This window comes from Peromyscus eremicus, chromosome 8a, assembly GCF_949786415.1.
Source record: "Peromyscus eremicus chromosome 8a, PerEre_H2_v1, whole genome shotgun sequence".
In the NCBI taxonomy this organism is placed as follows: domain Eukaryota; kingdom Metazoa; phylum Chordata; class Mammalia; order Rodentia; family Cricetidae; genus Peromyscus; species Peromyscus eremicus.
In genome coordinates this window covers 104080182-104094052 of record NC_081423.1, presented here as the reverse complement: position 1 = coordinate 104094052, position 13871 = coordinate 104080182, and the positions used below count along the sequence as shown (strand labels likewise).

At 46.1% G+C, this 13871-nt stretch overlaps 1 pseudogene; it reads right to left on the bottom strand.

Annotated features, from left to right (window-relative positions):
- Nucleotides 1-5768: 5768 nt before the first annotated feature.
- On the bottom strand, nucleotides 5769-6660 carry LOC131916530 (homeobox protein CDX-1-like; annotated as a pseudogene).
- Between the last annotated feature and the right edge of the window lie 7211 nt (nucleotides 6661-13871).

Below are 13871 nucleotides of genomic sequence, written 5' to 3'. Positions count from 1 at the left end.
AAAAGTACTCCATGGACCAGATCTACCAGAAGCACACTACACAGAGACCAGATGTTATGAATTATTATGTGGGGGAAACCCCCCAAAAGTATCCTGTGCATGCAGGGAAACATGCTGGGCAGATCCAATGGCGGACTGGGCATATACACACCAGGTGGGCATGGCAGTGGTGGCGGCAGCCAGTAATACACAACCCAGTTGCTGCATCCATGTGGAGAGTTTATTATAATAGAGAGATGAAGAGGCAGAAAGACAGAAAGAGGGAGACAGAGAGAGGGGGAAGGGGGTGCACACCTTGTGAGAAGAAAAGTAGAAGAGAATGGAAGAGGTGGAGTTTTTTCTTAAGAGGAGGCTCCTAAGTCAGGATGCAGGGTGGCCCCAAGGGACAGGTCAGAATATTAACATTCCTCCGTTTTGATTATTATAAGAAGAGGTAGGTTATGGGAGCAAGTGGGGAAACAAGGGTGCTGAATTCTCGAGGCCACTTCAAGCTGGCAAGGGGCAAAGTGGGGAGGGGAAAAGCCGGGAGTCACACATGGTGGGAGGCATGAGTGAAGAAGCATTGTTAGCTGTCATCATGGAAATCTCTGGCATAGAGGTTGCTAGGAGAAAAAGTAGATTGTTATCATTGGCCTTATGAGTTGTGCTAGCCATGGGTAGAGTGATAACTGACAGAAAGAATGGAACAGAGAAGTGCCCTGGTTGTACAGAAAAGGCAAGGGTGAACAGGTTCCAGTTGCTGGGCAGGTGCCCACCTGAGCCTGGAGAGTGATACCAGCAGTGAATTGAAGGATGTGTGCTTCAGGATTATAGGAGCCATCATATCTGTCATTTATCTAGAGGTGGGGGTATATTCATCCCAGTTGGCATCCTCAGTTGGGGGTTGGCATCCTTGGAGCTGGTGCCAACTTGTGCAGGGGCTGGCATATCTGGAGAGCCCCTTGTTCCAGGTATTGGAGGGAAACTGCAAGATATGCTCGAAAATGGGTGAGGTTAAAATGGGCTCTGAAAACTGCTAGGTTTCATCAGACCAGATTTTTTTATGCAGTAGCAGAACTCTGGAATAGATTTACATCATAGCAAAAGGGTTAAAAAATCCAAAAGGACTCTTAAGAACTGTTTGTAGTCAATGTTGTATCAGTTTATCAAAGCTCCATTTACCAACATTAAAATTTTGAACCTCTGGAGTTATATCTGAAACCAGTCTATCCTGTATCATGAAGTCTGTGAATCAGGCATAGCTGTTTGTAATTTTAATAGGAAACTTATTAATGAACTGTCAATAATCTTCAAATTGGGGCTGTCAAACTGATACACCCTAGTCATCAAACATGATTAGATCTGAGAAGGATAAATTTTAAGAAGTAAGACAGCTTTCCAGTTACCTAGGCAGCAATTCCAAGTCTCTCCATGGTTGCTGAGGGACAGAGGCCCCAAAGGTAGCATTTGTTCAGCTGACAGGCCCAGAAAATCGGACAGATTTTTTCTGTGGAGTAGAAACTTGGAGAGATAAACCTACCTGTTTTGGCATGGGGGACAATTGATCCCCATCGCTCCAATAATTCACAGTCTAGACAGGATCTCAGCTTTTTGCTACATGGCCAGCCTTGCCATAAGCTTCCAAATTCTTCTGCAGCCATCTGTCTTCTTGGAAAAGATACAGGATGCTGCCAGGAGCTGACATGTCTCCTCATCATAAAAAGCTTTTCTATTAAATGTCATATTCTCATATCTCTACAGGTGTTTGAGGACTGGGGGAACAAAATCTGTTAGATATATTTATAACTTGGAGAATATATATATATATATATATATATATATATATATATATATATATGACTTAAATTTGAAGATACAGGTTTCCCAGTTAGTTACAGCTTAATGAAGTTAACAAGGATGGGGGGCTGATCTTCGAGTATAGCCAGATTATAATCCTGAGTGACTTATATAGAAATAATTATTTCTTAAGCTGTCTCCTAAGAAGGCAAAGAAGAGTGACAGGAAAAGATCCCAAGGCCGAATGAGAACAAGAGAAAAAGGGCTTATGAAAGTCAGGGTGCAGCCCAACTCTGAGAAAAGGACCCTCTTGGTGGATCAGAAACTCCATCCTGAATGATTTATATAGAAATAATAATTTCTCAAGGTCATATAATATCTCCCTGGTTCTGCATAAAGAAGGTCAAGTGTCTTGTCTTATTGCATAACCATTTTAATTAATAAATATCAATGGGCATTAGATAGCCAATCAGTTCTCTATGCCAGGGGGTGTCCTTTTGACCCAGCATTTCAGCCTATACTGGACAAGGAACATGGGACAATGTATTCTCTTCTGGAACTGCTTCAAGCTGGCATTGGGGTGCTGTTGTCAGGGTCCCCCAAAAGGCTGAAAGGCTTAGTCAAAGGCTGGGCAATGGGGCATTTGTCAGAAGCATGTGGTTGTCTGACCTGGCTGTAGGGTCAGGGAACAATTATGTTTGGTTGTGGTCCACAACTGCTGCTTCAATGTTTCTGCCAGCTTGCTAAAATATAGACTAGAGGAAAGTCAAATTTTATGAATTTATTTGGAGCCTTCAGGCCTATAGTTTTGGTAATTGGAAATCAGGAGAGAAAAATGCCATCCTCAGGAACAGACATGTGAGAAAGACTCCTGAACTGGAGCAGGGATGGGACATCTCAAAAGCAGCAGCAGACTCATACCTATAGGTTTAAAATCCTAAGCTTGTGGCCCAAATAGTACCAGTATTAATGTTAAAATCTGAAATTTAAAATCTTAACATTAGTGCTTTTACCCTATTCCGGCATAGGAATGTGCTGTCCCTGCCCAGAGGAGCAGCCACTGAGGAACAAAAGTCAGGCTGCAACTAAACCTCCCTCCACCCAGATGGCTAGAGCCTGAGAGAGGCAGCTGAGGAATGCCAGGCCAAGGCCAGAGGACTTTTCCTTGACCCATGAAACAATGGTGAAGCAATGCATGGTGGGATTCCCTAACTTCCCTCTATACCAACAGCCTGAGCACTGAATGCCTCACCCACACTGCCCTTAGTAAAAATGACAGTAAGGTCATATGACCTGCCTGTTTTGACCACATGGTTGTCCCTATTTAAGATGGTGGTTTGATCATATGGTTGCTCTTATTTAAGATGGTACCACCTGATCACGTGGTCATTCCTATCAAATATGGTGCCTGACCACCTGTTCATATGGGTTTTTGTTGTTGTTGTTGTTGTTGTTGTTGTTGTTGTTGTTGTTGTTTGCAAAATAAACTGAGCAGATAAGGAACAAATAAATTGAAGCATTTAAAAGTCAGTCAGAAAGAAATATAGATAGCCAAATCAATCATACATTTCCATTCACACATAGGAAATGGACTTTGTGAAAGAAAAACAGAGAAGTAGCATTGCAACTGGGTGGGAGAGAGGGAACCTCCCAGGCTGCAGCATGGTACAGGCAGCTGCAGATGAATGAACCCAAGCCATGGGTCAGTGGCAGTGATGGGGACAGGGGTCTACACTCCGCCTGGCTTGACCCAACAACATGAGCAGTGGAGGCCGGCAGGAATATAGTCAAGTGAACAGATATTTCTGTGGCTAGTCCATGGGCTGCCAGTGGGGAGGAAGGGGCTTGGCAGTCAGTGGGGTGGGGCTCAGGGCTGAGTGCCAAAGTCCCACAGGTGAAACAGGAGACCCTGGCAACAGAGTTAAAGTGACAAACAGAAAAGATTTAAGAGATAGAATTACAGACAAGGATAGGAATTAGGAGCAAGGGAATTGCTTAGCAGAGGCTGGAGGAGCATGGAGGAGAGATAGGGAGGGAGCTGGGAGGGGGTAGGCACATTTTTCCACAATGAGGTAGAGAAGGTCCAAAGGCTGGAATCTCTAGTATCCCAGAAATTCAATGAGGACCAATGAGAAGGCACAAGCTGCTCAGTGGACTGTCGTCCAAAAAGCAGGGGCCAGGACTAGGAGCCTGAGTGAGACATAAGCCATTTCCATATGCCATTGCATAGGGACAGGGGCCTAAAGGGCTATGAGCCCAAAAGACATGTGGTGCGAAATGAGACTGACCTCCAATGTCCCAGAGAGTCAGCAAGAATGAACGGCGAAAGATAGCCAATGGACCATCATCACAAAAGGCTATGGACTGTGGAGGGCATAGGCCCAAAGGGCTTAGAGCCCGAAAGAGGCCAACATTACAATCGAGAGAGAGAGATGAGTGAATTCCCAGTTGTGGGAAAATGGCCAAAAGGGAGGCTTATCAATCCGGTAGGATGAGGAGACTCCCGTGGTCCTCCAGCTGGAAAAATGGTGGGTGGTACAGGGTCCCAAAGTTCCTCAGACTGCCAGTGGGTAGGAGAGAGCAGTGGGATTGCCTGGCAATGCTGGGCACCAATGTTGTGAATTATTATGCAGGGGGATCTCCAAGGGTATCCCACGCATGCAGGGAAACATGCTGGGCAGATCCAGTGGTGGGCTGGGCAGATACACACCATGTGGGCATGGCAGTGGTGGTGGCAACCCAGATGCTGCATCCACGTGGAGAGTTTATTATAATAGAGAGATGAAGAGGCAGAAAGACAGAAAGAGAGACAGAGAGAGACAGAGAGAGAGAGAGAGACAGAGAGAGAGAGAGAGAGAGAGAGAGAGAGAGAGAGAGAGAGAGAGAGAGAGAGGAAGAGGAAGAGGAGGGTATACCTCATGGGAGGAAAAGCGGGAGAGGAAGGGGCAGAGTTTTTTCTTAAGAGGAGGTTTCTACATCAGGACACAGGGCGGCTCCAAGGGGCAGGTCAGAATATTAATACCAGCACTAAGCAAGCTAGGGAAAACTGTTAAAAGGAGAGGAATTTGAATCAAAATTGTCTGACATGGTCCTGGAATGGATACTACATCTTTTTTTTTTAATTCCTTTAATGCTATGTAGGATTTTTTATAAATTGTTTAAAAAGGAAAAACTTATTCCTGAACCTGCATCCAAGAGATTCCACTCTACTTAACTCCTGTCCAGCTGTGAGTTCCCCAGGGTCTGGGGGCTCCCTAGGTGTGATGGACTGCCTTGGGGAGGTGGGCATGGGCAGGTAGGTAGTGGACTCTGAGTCTATCCTGAGAAGCTTCTCTTCCATCCACAGGCCTTCCTGCAGTGCTAGGGAGGGGACAAGTTCTATCTCAAGAGCAGTGACCAATTGCCCAATCTTTACCTCAGGCCTGGTCCTGATGGTTTTGTGACCACCTCCAGGCTGGGGAGGGACAGAGCATGGGAGCATGGGGTGCTAGGGCAGGTGGAGATGAGGCTGCAGGAGGAGACAGGTGGGACTGACATCATCCTGACGCTTCACATGTGAGTCTAGACCCATGTGTACCATCGTCTCTCAACACTGACTCCTCTCCAGGGCCAATCTGGTCCATGCAGCAGCCTTCCACCTCACTCTGGAGCCCCTGGAGGAGGAAGTGGAGCCTCAGCCTTGTCTTGACAGCTTGTTGAGCAAGCCCTCTGGATCTTGAGATGTCTTCAAGTGACTGAGACCTCTTCGCTGTGGCTCCCCATCACCCCATGGCCTAGGACACAGGAGCTGGAAGAGGTCCTTGTCCATCAGGCTCATCATATAACCTAGCCAAGGGAGTTAGCAAGCGACTTGTCCTAGGTAGGCAATTTGTCCACAGTGACCCCAAAGGTCAGCAGTAGGACTGGAACTCAGAACCGGCTTCTTGGGCTCCTGCAAAGCCAGGTGCCCAGCATTCCAGTCCCTAGATCCCTGGGCCCCAGGCTGGAAGGGTCTAGGGTAGAAACTCCTCTTTGACAAGCACTGGGGAGGGGGTACCCAGAAGGCCTGCACTGGTGGAGCATAGACTACCCAGGGGTGGCCCTGATGGTGTGGGGTTGTCATCCAAGGGCAGGGGCAGCTGTGAGGGAGGCAGCGGTGGAGGCGGCTGCTGCTGCTGCTGTTTCTTCTTGTTGAATTTGCGCTCCTTGGCTCGACGGTTCTGGAACCAGATTTTTTTTTTTTTTTTTTTTTTTGGTTTTTCGAGACAGGGTTTCTCTGTGTAGCTTTGCGCCTTTCCTGGAACCAGATTTTTACCTGCCGCTCTGTGAGCCCCAAGTTAACAGCCAACTCTGACTTGTGTGGATGGTGATGTAGCAGCTGTAGTGAAACGAAACTCCTTTTCCAGCTCCAGGCACTGGTGGTCTGTGTAGACCACATGGTACTTGTCCTTGGCCGAGTCTTACCGCTGCGCTGCGGTCGCCATGCTGCGCCACATCCATTCGTAGGATGTCCGCCTCTGCGCTCCTGGCGAGGACGGTGCGCCTGGCCGGCCGAGGTACTTCGCCAGGAGGCTGGGACCAGGCCCAGGAGGCGCGGGCACCGGGCTAAAGTCCCGAAGGGGCCCGAAGGCCAGCGGGACCGGGCTCGCGGCGGAGGCCGCGAGACCCGGGCCACAGGCAGCTGCCCAGTCGTCCTTGGGCGCAGGGAAGGCACGGGCCAGGTCGGAGAGGGCACAGGCGCCAGTGCGGGCTCCACGTGCTGTAACCCGCGAAGTCAGGGTACTGCGGGGGTGCGGGCGCCGGGCCAGGGGGCGCGTAGGCCGGACGGCCCAGGCCGAGGCTGGAGGGTCTGGCGGGGCCTGGGTACACGGGGGAGTCCTTGTCCAGCACATAGCCCACGTACATGGTGACCGCAGGGTCCCCCGCGCATGCTGGGCCCTGGAGCTGCCGCGCCGGCTGGCCGCCCAGTGGACCAGCGACTGCTCACCTGGACCCGTGGCTGCCGCTGCCAGATACTACATCTTATCCACAGATGCTCAACCATAGATAGATGGGGCCAAGGCACGGTGGTTGCCCAGTGCCCTATAGCTGTCTGTCTACCCTCAAGTCAAGTACAAGTCTGTCATATTCTGTCTCAGTAAAGCCACTGATCCTGGTGTGACTATAGAATTCAAGTTCATCTTTCAGAAGTTTATGTCATCATGCCACCAGGCTCACCTGTTTTCTTGGAGTCTGTCAGTACGACTAGACTTTCTTTTCTGAGGTCATGCTCTCAGACTGGGTAAGTGTGGATGGTCCTCTGGCCAAAGCCTCCATTGACTCTATATTGTCTTAGAAAGCCTTGCTTCTCCCTGGTGGACAAGATACCAGTGTGGGGAAGCCTGGGTTCCCATAGTTTTCATTAGGCTGGGTGTTCCTCTGTGGCCTGGGTGTCTTGTGGTTCAGGGAGATAGGCCATGCAGTGGGAGTTAACTGGTCAGAGAATGAGCATGAAGCCCTCCTATGCTGTGGAATAATCGTTTTGTACACTGTGAAGATGTTTTGCTCTCATTGGTTTAATAAAAAGCCAACTGGCCAATAGCTAGGCAGAAAGAGGCTAGACAGGAGAGCTAGACTGAGAGAATGCTAGGAAGAAAGAGGGCAGATTTGCCAGTAAGACAAAGAGAAAGCAGGAGATGAACATGTGCTGAAAAAAAGGTACTGACACATGGTAGAGCATAGATAAGAAATGAGTTAATTTAAGTTGAAAGAGCTGATTAGTAACAAGCCTAAGCTATCAGCTGAGCATTTATAATTAATAAAAAGTCTCTGTGTCTATTATTGGGGAGCCAGCAGTCCCAACAAAAAACTCTGCCTACAATCCTGCCCCAGTTTCCATGTATGTACCTTGAAAGGTCTTTGGCCTCAGCCTTATTCCACTGAGCCCCACATACTTATCCATTGGCACTGTCCTCAGAGAGGCAGGCACTACACCAGGAAAGTGAGGACAGGCCTTGCCCTGGAATGAGGTTGATTCAGGAGCTTATAATCTACAAGTGCCATTCTCACTGTATGGCTGTGTCCTAATCCATCTACTGTTCCCACCCAGGGTGACCTTTGGTCTTATGATTGGGGCCCCTTCCTAGCCTCTTGGTTCTTCCTCTTCTGAGCCTCTAACATTACTCTGGGTGTGGACATTAAAGCCAGGATTTCCTCCTTTGACTAACTTAGCTTTACCCTCACCATCTGCAGAACAGCCTCCATTGAAGGGTGTCATTTGAGTTGCTTGTGTGACTCATGGTTTGGGGTTGATGGGAGGGTAGAAAATGATGAGGCCTTTGAGAGAGAGACTCTGGTTATAGAAGACAGATTGTCAATGGGCAAGACTGTGCGGTTGAGGGTAAACAACTCACTGCATTGTTCATAGATGGGTAGGAAGAGAGGAATCATGTACAAGAGAACATATAGACAGAACATATAGACTTCAGAAAGGCAAGAAGACAGATGCATGTGTCAACATTCTATAAACCCAGAGAACTGCTGTGTAGTGAATGAAAATATGGCATTTGTCCTACTAATATCAGCCATGTGACTGTGAGCACACATCCAGACCTCTGTCCTGATTTCCAGAGTGATCTGTTTATAGAATGCTATAGTGAGCACGGAGGTGGTTTGCAGTCACTTAAGAAGCCAAAACTTATTCTCTGGCTTCTCATTCTTCCCTATCCATATACTGGACATCACTGGGCAAAAACCCTGCTCCATAAGATACCTCAGCCAGGAGAAGGGGCCATATATAGAACAGGGCAGCTCATGAATCTCAGACCAGTACCTAGGAGTCTATCAGCAGGGCTGGACAATAGCTTTGATGGAAGAGGACTTTAGGAGGCCAGGAAAAGAGAGGATCCCCAAAGCAGAAAAGCAGGAGGCTTAGGCAGAGGAGGCACAGGATCTATATGGTCCTTTTAAATCAGGGCAAGGTGATTTCCACCATCCCAGGGAAAATGGGAACTCCAAGATGGCCTCAATTTGACTAAAAATGATGAAGTTAAATGCAACGCTGTGATTTGTCTGGTCTACTGGAGATGTGGAGTGAGATTTAAGTTTGCTTTGACATGTACTTAAGGACAACAGTAAGAAGTGAAACAGTTCTCCATAACACTCCACAAAGGCTGACAGAAGAGGAAGCAGGGAAGCACTGAGAATGTAACTGAAAGCAGGATCAAGCCAATAGTCAATACAATTCACCTCAGAGAACCCCATAGATTCCTATATGTCTCAGTTCTTGCATAATTTTGGGAACAGCTGAATTATACCAACAAGCAGGTGGGACCCTGTTGCCTGGTCAGGGGCCAAACTGCTTAGCTTGAGCCAAAGTGTGCAACATCCATCATCAGCTTTGCAAACAGTGTGAGGCGTTTTCAGGGCTGTGAGCAAAACAATCCCAACCTTATTTTCCACAAGCACCAACAGATGTTTAAAATTGGGGAGGAATCTCTAGACTGAAGCATTTCTCAGGCAGGGCCCCTGGAGCAGCTCCAGGGAGCTGCATGCCCATGGCTTATGCTGTTGTTCTAAGCCGCCCTTCACACATCAGGAATGTCAAACAGAGCTGACCTCAGCACCCTGTGAGCCTCACTCCAAACAGAGACCTGGGCTGTGCTCTCCAGCAGCAGGCAGGCTCTGGGGTATTTGTCTAATTTAAAACAAGCTGGTTGGACGGTGTATTATTTCTCCAACCAAATAATATTGAAGCTGCATGTGCAACCATCTCTATTGTTTCCTGCACTTCATGCATCCCTCAAGCCTGCTCAGCATATTTAGCAAGTGGAAACGAGATGATTGTTCTTTATTTCACTGAGAAAATAAAAAGGAATCAAAAGAGAATTTCCATGTGTTTCTTCCAGGTATCTCGCCAGCCTTAGCCAACTCTGTGGATACAGCCAAACCTAGCACTTCCTTGACTCAGGAGCATGACAGTGATCATTTCCTAGGCTGGGTCCCTCAACACCAGTCATAGCTTATGGGGGTCACTATATGAAGCCTGCAGGCTTTGCCAGTGCCCGTCTCTGCTCCTTACTGGGAATAGTCAAGAAGATAGTATTGCTATCTTCACCTATTCTATGCTTTTCTGAATCCTTTCCTTAAGACTTTGTCTCCTCCATTCCACAAAAAAATGTTTTTCCTGGGCTCATAAGTGGCCTACCAGTTGCCAAGTCTGGGCATCAAATCTTAGTGTTCTTTCAGCTTATCAGCAATATTCCCAGCAATATGCTCTGTAGAAAACAAGTTCTTCCTCGCCTTCTTCTCCAGGCCCGTTCTTCAGTTGTTCTCATCACCATGACCCTGTAGTATTTTCTTACTTCTGCTAAAACAAAGTATTGCAAAGTTAATGGCTTCAAACAAAGCAAAGCTGGTATCTTACAGTTTTGAATAACAGAACTCCAAAACCAGCTTCTCTAGGCAAAATCAGGATTTAGCAAGATCACCCTCCTCCTGAAAGATCCAAGTGAAAGCTTAATTCTGGACTTTCCCAGCTGCCCATACTTCATACTTCATGGTCCCTCCTCTTTATAAGCCAATATCATTCCTCTGACCTCTGCTTCTGTCCTTACATCTTCTCTGGTGCCAATAGTCTTACTTCCTTTTAAAAAAATATTATGACTTTTTCAGGACTGTCTTATCTTCTTCTCTTCCCAATTGCATCTGCAAAACTTTTTTTTGACATGTAATGCAGCATAGTGACAGGTTTGGGATTAGGATGTTGGTTTCTTTGGGAATAATTGTTATGCTGATCACAATCTGGCCTCCAAAACTTCACACACAAAATGCATTCACAGCATCTATAAAAATCTAACCCACTGTAATATTAAGTCAAAGTTTACAAAAGTCTAAATCTAATCAGTTTTAAAGTCTCAAACTTCAACAGTCTGGGAGCATAGGCCTATAATCCCAGCACTTGGAAGGGTTAGGTAGGAGGATTGTGAGATCAAGGTCAACCTGGGCTACATAGTTAACAAATAACTATGAAGTCTATAAATTAGTATATAAATATTCCAAGCCTCATCATCTCAGTCAGGGATAAATGAGATTCTGGGTATAGTCTATCCAGATGTACAATATTCTCCATTCATGAGCCTGTGAGGGTGTGACAATGTGGCAGACACATGCCAACCTTCCCATCAATAAGCAAGAAAATAGGAGAAAAAAGACACAGAAATCTGGGCTCTTCACTTCCCAGGCAGGTCCTCTTTTCTCCATAGTCCCAACAAGTCTCCGATAACCCACCCAACATGCTCTTTCCCAACCATTCGGAGAGGTCAGGGATTTGGGGCTCCTTGATCAGAACAGAAATTCAGGCAAGAGGCCCATTTCACTGATATTGAATGGAGGGACATTCCCACTGTCTCTCTGTGGAGGCCCTGTAATGGGAGCCGCATGTAGGCCAAGCATGTGGACACTGGACCCTGAGGGCCTGCTTCTTTGAGAACAAGCAGCCCAAATGAGGCAAATCCAGTTTTCACTACTTTATTCTAACAACAACTTATGTGGCATTTTGCTCAGATCTTACCACTACTTCTTCAGCTCCTTCTCTGCTTTGGTCTGGCTCAGAGCAATGCATAGGTGCTGGCAGCATTCTGGATTCTACCAGAACCAAATTACCTAGACTCTAAACCTGGATTTGTTCACTTGTAAAATGGGTATCAAACATCTACCACATGGGACTTTCTAGTGTAAATATTATAGCATGATAATTTCCTACAGCTACTCTACAAATCACCACAAACTAACTGACTTAAAACTACAGAAATTTATTCTCTATAGTTCAGGAAGACAAAAGGGTAATATCAAGGTGGGGAGGGTCTTTCCTGTCTCTCCCAGCTTCTGATGGCTCCAGATGTCCCTTGGCTGGCTGATTCACCCAACATAATCCTATCAGATGAGACAATATATACAAATAGCCATGCTGGATTTACATCCCCCTACTTTTCCAGTCGAAGTGTAGGTAATGGCCAAGAAGTTCCTATCAGTCCTACAACTAGCTTTTCCCACATAGTCCATGTCTATCTTGAGTGTCTGATGAAATGATGATCTTCATTTCAGCTGAAGCTTAAGGAAAGCTAATGAGTGGCTGTAGGTCATAGGGCATATAAGGAGTAGCCTACCTGGCCTTGCCTGGAGATTTGTCCTTTCTGCCAGAAGGAGCAGAATCTTTATCTTGTTTTTACTTTGCCTTAATCCTTCAACTACTCCCATAGCAGAATACTGTTTTCCTCCCATCCCCAGGACCATAAGCGGCCATGGGACCTGGTGTAAATATTGGAATGTAGTTGAAGGAACAGGGAACTGTTCTGAGTAGAGGTTTCAGAAGCAAAATACACTTCTGCTCACCTCTTGCAGTTCCTGTCTGGAACTTGCCTTAGCAAGTTTTTGCATCTTTCATAGGATCTTAGAAAGAGGGATGAGAAGTGACTCTAATATGAGATGTTACAGAAGCAGGAATCAAGAGAAGTTCTAAACCAGTGGGATCAGCAGGGCAGTTATTACAAAGCATTGTTGCAGCAATAGCTGACTAGAAAAGAATCTGGTGTCAAAAGTTGGGAAATGGCAATTTCTATTATGTAATTGTTTTGTTTTGTTTTAAATCACAAAACTGCATGTGATAACCTAGAAAACAGGAAATGTACCTAGTATAGCCCAGGCTTTGCAAAGAACTTTCCAAGCAAAACATCACCAGAATGAATTAGTTGTTTCTACTGTGTTCAATAACATACCTTGAGGGAGAAAAGTTAATCTACAAAAGAATAAGCAAATTGGCAGAAGAATTGAGAAAAAATATAGGAGTCCCAGAAGCACAGCTTTTGCAAGGCTAAAAACTGTGATTGTTTCTTTAGCTGATAGTTGAGGAATATTCAGTCAAGGACTTTCAACTAGAAAAGGTTTCCAGAATACAAATATAAAAATCATCAGGGATGCTTCCACAATATCGCTAGAGCCCATTAAGGGCCACAGAGAGGAGACACAACTCTCAAAGAGCAAGGTCAGGGGAATGAACACTTTTCAGTTATAGGGATTTCTGCCTTGAGGGGCTTATCTCAATGTTTTCAGTAGCTGGAGCAGTCCAGAGCAGCAGTTTCTTCTGCCATCCTGTTATGAAGGAAGGGAGTATGACTGACACAGACAATAACAGAAACGAGCCAAGAAAGAACACAACACCCAGGAGGCTAAATCATGGCTGACGATACCACTACCCTGCCCTGAGCTAACCTTTGTGGTATCTGAGCCTCTGCCAACATGGGTTTGATTTCAGACCAGACCAGCCAGGTCACCCCAAAGCAGGATTGGCTCTGCTCCTAGGCCCAAACCTCTACCTCTACCCTTGTCAGGAGACTTGCATAGCCTCCGCCCTCAGGACCCTGCCAAAGACCTGCCAGTCCGAATATTTGTGTGGCTGCTCCAGTGAACCAGGATTATACTGGGAAGGGAGATATGTTTTGTAGCTGTAGTCACTGCTTTTGGTCTATAGACAGTGACAGCAAGGAGGAGAAAGTCTGCAATCTGGAGCCAGACCTGGTCCAAACCCTGGCTCAACTTCTTCATAGTCATGTGGCTCTGAGCAAGTTGTTTATGCTCTTTGAGTCTCAACGTCCATTCATGTGAATCAAAAATACTACCACTGCCAACTGTGGTATGTGGAATGTGATAGAAAAAGTGAATGATATTCGTTTTCTGACAATTCCTGTGATGGTTAAGTGTTTATTGTCAACTTGACAGAACCTGGAATCATCTGGGAGATGGGACTCTGGGCATGCCTGTAGGAGAATTATATTGATTATGTTAATTGGTTTGGGAAGAACCATCTCAGTTGTCGGTGAGACCATTACCCAAGGAAGGCATTTAGACTATATAAAATGGAAAAAGGGAACTAGTGTGTATTCATTACTCTCTTATGATATAACTTGACTTTAGATGTAACTTGACAGCTTCAAGATCCTGCTCCATTGATTTCCCCACCTTGATGGACTATACCTTGAACTGTGAGCTAAAATAAGACCTTTGTCTCTTAAGTTGCTCTTGTCAGGATATCATGGCAACAGGAAAATTAAAAAAGACACCTCCTAAGAAATAGTATGTTC